The following is a 7,717-nucleotide window of genomic DNA, read 5'->3' as shown; positions in this document are numbered from 1 at the left end:
CAATGTGTTTGGATGATTTGTGTGTCAGTGACTGTGGTGCAATGTGTTTGGGTGTTGTGTGTGTCAGTGATTGTGGTGCAATGTGTTTGGGTGATGTGTGTATCAGTGAGTGTGGTGCATTGTGTTTGGATGATGTGTCTCAGTGAGTTTGGTGCAATGTGTTTAGGTGTTGTGCGTCAGTGAGTGTGGTGCAATGTGTTTGGGTGTTCTGTGTGTCAGTGAGTGTGTTACAATGAGTTTGGGTGTTGTGTGTGTCAGTGAGTGTGGTGCAATGTGTCTGGGTGAAGTGTGTCAGTGAGTGTGGTGCAATATGTTTGGGTGCTGTGTGTGTCAGTGAGTTTGGAGCAATGTGTTTGGGTGAAGTATGTCATTGAGTGTGGGGCAATGTTTTTTGGTGAAATTTTCAGTGAACGTGGTGCAATGTGTTTGGATGATGTGTGTGTCAGTCAAGGTGGTGCAATGTGTTAGTTTGATGTGTGTGTCAGTGAGTTTGTTGCAATGTGTTTGGGTGATTGTGGTGCAATGTTTTAAGTGTGAAGTGTGTTAGTGTAAGTGGTGCAATGTGTTTTGTTGATGTGTGTGTCACAAAGTGTGACGCAATATATTTGGGTGATGTGTGAGACAGTCTGTGTAGTTAAAATGTGTTTGGGTGTTGTGTGTGTCAGTGTGTGCTGCAATATGTTTGGGTGAAGTGTGTAATTGAGTGTGGTGAAATGTTTTTGTGTGAAGTGTGTCAGTGAGTCTGGTGCAATGTGTTTCGGTGATGTGCTTGTCTGAGTGTGGTGTAATGTGTTTGGGTAATGTGAGTGTCAGTGACTGTGGTGCAATGTGTTTGGATGAACTCTGTCCGTGAGTGTGGTGCAATGTGTTTGGGTGTTGTGTGTGTCAGTGAGTGTGGTGCATTGTGTTCGGGTGATGTGTGTCAGGGAGTTTTTTGCAATGTGTTTGGGTGTTGTGTGTCAATGAGTGTTGTGCAATGTGTTTGGGTGTTGTGTGTGTCAGTGAGTGTCGAGCAATGTGTTTGGTTGATGTGTTTGACAGTGATTCTGAAGCAATGTTTTGGGGTGATGTGTAAGTCAGTGAGTGTGGTGCAATGTTTTTGAGTGAAGTGTGTAAATGGGTGTGGTGCAATGTGTGTGGGTGTTGTGTGTTTCAGTGTGTCTGGTGCAAAGTGTTTGGGTGATGTGTGTTTCAGTGAGTGTGGTGCAATGCGTTTGGGTGAAGTTTGTCAGTGAGTGTGGTGCAATGTGTTTGGGTGAAGTGTGTCAGTGAGTGTGGTGCAATGTGTTTGGGTGTTGTGTGTGTCAGTGATTGTGGTGCAATGTGTTTGGATGATGTGTGTGTCAGTGATTGTGGTGCAATGTGTTTGGGTGATGTCTGTCAGTGAGTGTGGTGCAATGTGTTTGGGTGATTTGTGTGACAGTGATTGTGGTGCAATATGTTTGGGTGATGTGTGTATCAGTTTGTGTGGTGCAATGTGTTTGGCTGATGTGGGTCAGTGAGTGTGGTGCAATGTGTTTGGTTGATGTGTGTCAGTGAGTGTGGTGCAATGTGTTTGGGTGAAGTATGTCAGTGAGTGTGATGCAATGTGTTTGGGTGATTTGTGTGTCAGTGATTGTGGTGCAGTGTGTTTGGGTGATGTGTGTCAGTGAGTGTGGGGCAACGTGTTTGGGTGAAGTGTGTCAGTGAGTGTGGTGCAATGTGTTTGGGTGATGTGTGTGTCAGTGAGTGTGGTGCAATGTGTTTGGGTGATTTGTGTGTCAGTGATTGTGTTGCAATGTGTTTTGGTGATGTGTGTCAGTGAGTGTGGTGCAATGTGTTTGGGTGATGTGTGTGACAGTGATTGTGGTGCAATGTGCTTGGGTGATGTTTGTACATGATTGTGGTGCAATGTGTAGTGTATGTACTTTTAAGGGGAGAACTACTTTTTACAGCTCCTGTACACTGCAGTACCAGCAGTGACCACACCTATATATAAACCCTGAGTAGGGATCTGTACAGTTAGTTTTAGAGAAACCCACAAATGTACGAAGGGATGTTGAGAATAAGCAATTCCAGCACATCAATGAGAAGCCGACAAGGAGCTTCAATTTAGGGCAACCAGTCTTGGCCCGCGAATACCGAACAGAAAAATGGCAGCCAGGAACGATATGCACACGGCAGGGGCCACTAATGTACACAATGGATGTTGGGGAGAACATTGTGAGACGCCATGTTGACCAGATCCTAGAGTCACAGGAACGAGTCAACCCCATGTCTCGTGTACCTGGTGATGAACCCGACATACAGGTAGCATCTACCCCAGAAACAGTAGCATCGGAAGCTGATGAACCAACCGACGACAGGGGGCCAGAATCGCCTCCGCACCAAGAGCAAGACACTCAGGAAAGGCGCTATCCAGAAAGGATCAGGAAGCCGCCCCAAAGACTGAATTTATAAATAGACTATTTTCAGTTCATGTTGCATGTTAAAAGTGTTAATTGTAATTAGTTGATATTTACTTGTTAAATGAATGTTATGGTACAGTTAATCTAAAAGGGGAGGAATTGTAGTGTATGTACCTTTAAGGGGAGAACTACATTTTACAGCCCCTGTAGACTGTAGTACTGGCAGTGACCACACCTGAAAAAAAACCTGAGTAGGGATCTGTTCAGATAGTTTTAGAGTAACCCTCATCCAGTAAACACCTGTTGATTGTTCCCTGCAATCTCTTGTCTAATTATTGAAGGACACACAACATCAAGATACACGGATCTAACATTGGCGATGAGAAGATTCAAACCTACCTGCAACTCTGCACCACCTCCCAGGGATTCGGTCCTGGAGAACAGTGAAAGAAGAAGGCCGAGTCCAGAAGCACGGGCGTCGACCATCCAGCGGAGAGTTGAGCATCGCAGGGGAGGCTGTTGAGAGCTGGGCTTGGTTCTCTAGTCACGGTGGTCCAGCCAAATGGGTTGGCAACAGGTACGGCGCAGCCCCTTCCCAGACAGCGGCGGCTAGATCTGACCAATGGCACAGAAAAAGGCCGAGCAGCATCGACCGGAGAAGAGAGAGGGTAGAGCGCACAGGGCGCAGCTGGTGTTCAGGACCGAGCGGCGTTGACGGGAGAAGAGAGAGGGTAGAGCGCACAGGGCGCAGCCGGTGTTCAGGACCGAGCGGCATCAACGAGAGAGAGCAGAGCATATCCGGTGTTCAAGGGCCGAGCAGCGTCAACGAGAGAGAGAGGTGCGCAGGAAAATGCGCAGAGTGCAGCTGGTGTTCAAGGGCCGAGCCGCGTCAGAGGAGAAGAAGGGAGAGCACGGGAGGCGCCATTTTGAGCCACAGCGGAGAAGAAGGGAGAGCGCGGGAGACGCCATTTTGAGCCACAGCGGAGAAGAAGGGAGAGCGCGGGAGACGCCATTTTGAGCCACAGCGGAGAAGAAGGGAGAGCACGGGAGACGCCATTTGAGCCAGTCTAACCACACCCAGGGATGCCGAAGAGTGGCAGTGTCACAGCGTTCGACAATGAAGTCGAAGATTGGACGACATATGTCGAACGTATAGAAGTGTACTGCAAGGCGAATGAAGTGCGAGATGACAGAGAAGCGCTGGTATTGTTGAATTCAATGGGTGCAAAAATGTATGGCTTACTGCGAAACCTAGTAACCCCAGAGAAGCCAGTGGAAAAGGATTTTGAAAACATAGTGTCAATCCTACTGGACCACTTAGACCCCACACCACTGCTGATAGCGGAAAGATTTAAGTTTCACAAAAGGAACCAGCATAAAGATGAAAGTAATGCTGAGTTTTTAACGGAACTGCGCAAGCTATCAAAACACTGCCAGTTTGGAACGGGACTAGCAGATACTTTAAGGGACAAGTTTGTGTGTGGGCTTCAAAGTGAAGGAACCCAGAAACGGCTTCTATCAGAAAAGGATCTTACGCTGGACAAGGCTTTCAGCATGGCAGTATCACACGAAGCAGCAGCACGGGGCACGGCAGAGCTACAACGGAGACCGCAAGAATATGGCACAAATGAAATGTCATACGGAACAGTGAAGTGCTATCGCTGCGGCAGAACAACACACGACCATAAGGATTGCTGGTTCAAGGACCAAGTGTGCAGACAGTGTGGAAAAGTAGGACACATAGCAAGAGTCTGCAGGTTGGAAAAGAAAACCAGCAGCAAGAAATCCCCACAGGAGAAGTACAAGAAGGTACATAAGGTGACGGAGAGTAGTGCAGACGAACAGAAAAGTGATACAGACTCTGGAAGCAAGGAGCTGGGTTGTCTGAAACTACATAATGTGATCAAAACGGAGGATCACCAAACTATCTGGGTCACGCTCAAGATAGCCGGAGTCCAAGTGAAAATGGAATTGGACACAGGATCAGCCCTAACAGTCATAAACCGAAGGGACTACAAGCGGCTATTCTCACATATACCCTTGAGAGATACAGAGATTGTCTTGAAGATGTACACGGGACAAAAAGTCTACCCCAAAGGAAAAATAAGGGTGAACGTTATATATAACGGCAAGGAAACGCCAAAAATGGACCTATATGTATTGCCAGATGGAGGACCACCACGACTAGGACGTGAATGGATCCGGAAGATACAGCTAGATTGGCATTCCATACAAGTACTGACTGTAGATGCCAAAAAGGATGACGACGTCACACATGGACGACTGTCAAAAATGCTAACTGACGCACAAGAAGTGTTCCAGGAGGGACTCGGAACACTAAAAGGCATAACAGCGATGATCAAAATAGAGGAAAATGCAAGCCCAATGATTTTTAAGGCCAGACCGGAACCTTATGCGATCCGCCCAGCCGTCAAAGCAGAGCTGGAAGGTTTGGAACGTTCAGGAGTACTATCCAAAGTGGACTGGAGTGAGTGGGCTACACCCAACGTTCCTGTAATGAAGAGGTCGTTGAGTAATACGCCTGGGGAACCAAAGAAGGTTCGCATCTGTGGGGACTTTAAAGTGACAGTGAACCCAGCCCTTCACACTGTACAATATCCGCTTCTGCGGATTGAAGATATTTTCGCCTCACTATCTGGAGGGAAACGCTTCACTAAGATTGATCTGGCCCAGGCGTACCTGCAAATGGAGGTAGAAGAAGCCTCGAAACATTACCTCACGATCAACACTCATAAAGGTCTCTACCAATACAACTGGCTGGTGTTCGGGGTAGCATCAGCTCCGGCTATTTGGCAAAGGGCAATGGATCAAGTCCTGCAAGGGATTCCAGGGACACAGTGTTATTTGGACGACATCCTGGTCACGGGCGAAAATGACAGTGATCACCTCGCCAACCTGGAGCAGGTGCTCACTAGATTGAAGGAATATGGGCTCCGAGATAATCGCCACAAATGCGAGTTTTTCCAGAAGCAGATCTCGTGTTGTGGCCACGTTATTGATGAAGAGGGGTTATATAAGACCCCTGAAAAGATTGAGGCAACAGTCAAGGCTCCAGCACTGGAAAATGTGTCACAACTGAGGTCGTTCCTCGGGCTGGTGAACTACTACCATAAGTTCTTGTCGAATTTGTCTACAGTACGACACCCACTGAACACCCTACTGCAAACGGGGGTACCATGGAAGTGGAATGACGAATGTAAACGAGCTTTCCAGAAGTGCAAAGAATTGATCACATCAAAAGAGATGTTGGCTCATTTCAACCCAGCACTACCAATTCGGTTGGCGTGCGATGCGTCACCCTATGGCATTGGAGCGGTGCTATCGCAGAAATTCCCGGACGGCTCGGAGAGGCCAGTAGCCTTTGCGTGTCGGTCACTAACCTCAGCCGAGCGTAACTATGCCCAGGTTGACAGGGAGGCCCACAGCCTAGTGTGGGGAGTGAAAAAGTTCAACCACTATCTGCACGGGCAGAAGTTCACTTTGCTGACTGACCACCAACCACTTGTCTCCATCTTTAATCCAAAGAAGGGCGTTCCGGTGATGACTGCGCAACGGCTACAAAGATGGTCCCTTTTTCTAGGGGCGAACCAATATGAAATCAAGTATAAGGGCACGAAACAGCATGGAAACGCTGATGGGCTATCACGCCTGCCATTGCCTACTGTGGAGGAAGCACCAGCAGTGGACCCTGTCGAAATATTTTATTCGACTATAATTGAACGCTTGCCAGTAACTAACGCTGATATCGAGAAGGAGACCCGAAATGACCCGACACTGTCTCGGGTATATGACTTGACGGTGAAGGGTTGGCCAACACATGGCGACTCACTGTTGCCTGCATTCTCATCCAGAAGAGAACAGCTGTCAGTATGCCAGGGGACCTTGATGTGTGGATCCCGAGTGGTAATTCCACCCAAGTTAAGGGAGAGAGTGCTCAATGAGCTTCACGAGGGCCATCTGGGAGGGGTGAAAATGAAAAGCCTTGCTAGGGCTTATGTGTGGTGGCCGGGGATCGATCAGCAAATCTGGGACCTGACAAAGAGCTGCTCAGGATGCCAGGAGGTCCAAAATGCACCACCACATGCCCCTCTACACCCATGGGAGTGGCCCTCATCGCCATGGCAACGGGTGCATATTGATTTTGCTGGTCCATTCATGGACTCAATGGCCCAGAACTTGGTGTCGGGGGCTTGCCGCGCGTGCAAGCCCCCGATCTGCACTCACCCTGCGCGCTGACATCTGAAGCCTGGGCCTGCTTGCATTTCCTGTCACAGGCCCGGTTCAGATGTCAGCGCGCAGTGGTTACCTGATCCAGCGATGTGCCGGCTGGGATCAGGTGAGCACTGTACAACCAATCAGGGGAGGGGAAGGTTCATTCATGAGTTTGAGAGTAAGAACTGTCAAACTCATGAAAACTACGGGGGCCCAAAACACTATTTAAACTTTAAATAAAAATTTAAAAAACATCCCAATCATTAAATTAAGTATAAATAAGTTTAAAAAAATAATTTAAACAATAATTTTTTTTTTTTTTAAATAAATTTTTAATAAAAAGGGTCTAAAACTAAACTTATGTTTTTGTAGATTCTTTAGAATAATAAACCTGTGGGAAAAAAAATTCTAAATTACACTAAAACACCACTTACCTGTAAAAATAAATACTTACGTGTGCTTTTTACAAGCGTAAAGACCGGAAGCCTTTACACATGCGCAAATCCCCCAAAACAGAGGAAATGCAAGATGCATGCGCTGCCTCCTACAGCGCACGCGCTAGCCTCTTCAACTCTTGGGTTAGAGGAGAGGAAATGCCGGTTATCAGCGCATGCGCTGTGCATGCTGAAAACTGGCATTTCCTCCGGCCAGACGCGTGAGTACCCCTTCCGTACTCACGCGTTTGGGGAGGAATTAGTGCCCCAATGTTTTTAATAGCCGTGGATGCGCACTCGAAATGGCCTGAGGTGATCAAAATGTCCTCCACCACCACGGAGAAAACTATTGCAGTCCTACGGACCGTTTTTGCCAGGAACGGCTTGCCAGAGCAGATTTACTCTGATAACGGACAACAGTTTGTGTCCGAAGGGTTTCAAAGATTTATGAAAAGGAATGGGGTAAGGCATTACACATCCGCCCCGTATCATCCAGCCACAAATGGATTGGCTGAGAGGTCCGTACAAACCTTTAAAATAGCAGTAAGGGCCATGTGCGATGACGACATTCCACTGCAGCATTAGGTGGACAATTTCCTGTTAGCCTACAGAAATGCGACACATGCAGTCACCAACCAGACCCCGGCCATGATGTTCTTTAAC

Source organism: Somniosus microcephalus, chromosome 9 (genome assembly GCF_052327205.1).
Source record: "Somniosus microcephalus isolate GS21.2 chromosome 9, FLI_Smic_1.0, whole genome shotgun sequence".
Taxonomy (NCBI): Eukaryota; Metazoa; Chordata; class Chondrichthyes; order Squaliformes; family Somniosidae; genus Somniosus; species Somniosus microcephalus.
The sequence above is the reverse complement of the archived record's forward strand: the minus strand, read 5'-3'. Positions refer to the sequence as shown.